Source organism: Octodon degus, unplaced genomic scaffold (genome assembly GCF_000260255.1).
Source record: "Octodon degus isolate 3935 unplaced genomic scaffold, OctDeg1.0 scaffold00481, whole genome shotgun sequence".
NCBI lineage: Eukaryota > Metazoa > Chordata > Mammalia > Rodentia > Octodontidae > Octodon > Octodon degus.
This window is the reverse complement of record NW_004525057.1, coordinates 230,369-231,902: the sequence shown is the minus strand read 5'-3', so window position 1 is coordinate 231,902 and position 1,534 is coordinate 230,369.

Below are 1,534 nucleotides of genomic sequence, written 5' to 3'. Positions count from 1 at the left end.
AAATAAGTAAATAAATAAATAAATAAATTTTAAAGGGGCAGTGAGATAGCTCAGCAGTCTAAAGCTCCTCCTTAGGCAAGCTTAGGCAATCACAGGCACTGTGGTTCAATCCCTGGCACACTCAGGGTGGGCTGAGCTGGTCACAAAAAGAAAGAAAGAAAGAAAGAAAGAAAGAAAGAAAGAAAGAAAGAAAGAAAGAGAGAGAGAGAAAGAGAGGAAGGAAGGAGGAAAGGAAGGAAAGAAGGAAGGAAGGAAGATTTTTAAAAAAAGATCCTGGGGACAATTTGACTTTAGCTCTGTACAACAGGCTGTTTTCTGTTGACAAAATGAATCTGAATCCCCAGATTAATAGATGACACAAAAAGGGGTTAAATGTGTTCATTCAAACTGATGGCACTACACATGACTTGTTCCAGAAGTCAATGAGGTTTTTATATAGTGGAAAATAAAATCATAAACTAAGACTACATTTTCCCCACAGATTAAATTCATATAAAACCTGATAATCAAATACACAATATAGCTCTGTTATTGATGCTTATGTGTAAAACAAAATAAGCAATATTAAGAATAAAAACAATTTACACTACAAAGTCCTAACCAAGTATATTTACCAGTATCATAATGAAAATTAAGACCCATAAACTATTTAGCTAAGTTAAAATATTATTTCATAAACTATAAAAGTATAAACTTTAAAATTATATACTTCAAAAAATGTTATGGAAATTAGAGATTAAGATCTCAGGTTGTGTAATTAATAAGAAGTGGAGAACATGCAACTAAATTTTAATTCTTAAAGAAATATGAAAAGCTTGAAAAAGAGAATAAGAAAGTCTTCAGGGGTTGGGGAGATAGCTCGGAGGTCTAAGCACCTGCCTGCAAGCATAAGGACCTGGGTGATTTCCCCATACCATATGCCATGCCGGGCAGAACCCCAGGTGCACCTTGCCAGTCATTGAAACTGGGCATGGTGGCTCAAGCCTGCAATCACAGAACTGGAGAAGCTGAGACAGGAGGATCAGTAGGAGTCTGAGCTGTGTAGTGAGACCCTATACCAAATAAATAAATAAAAGATTTTATAAAAAAGAGAAAGTCTTCAAACATGCAGAAAAATCACTGGGCAATTGTGAAAATTTCATGAGGAGAAATATGAAAATTAAAGTGTCTGTGAATTGCTTATATTATGAAAAAATATATCCACTTTCAAAAACTCATTTTTTATACAGGCATAAAAATGTGTGTATAATTTGGTGGAGAATGTTTCTTTCACCAAAGTAAAGGGGATATATTACATTAATAAAATTAAGGAAAGTACGTCACAAGTAAACAAGAGGTCTAGGCTTTCTATGTTTTTCTCCTTGTTGATGCTAGGAAAATCAATATCTACCTCAGTTTTCATAGTGCCAGATACATTTCAGATGGCAGGTTCATAAGGCATGTAATAACCATCCTTCTGCTATAAAACTATCAACCCATCTTTGGCAGCTCTCTTTTCTTGTCCCCCTAAGCTTCAGTTGAAATTACTCTTTCT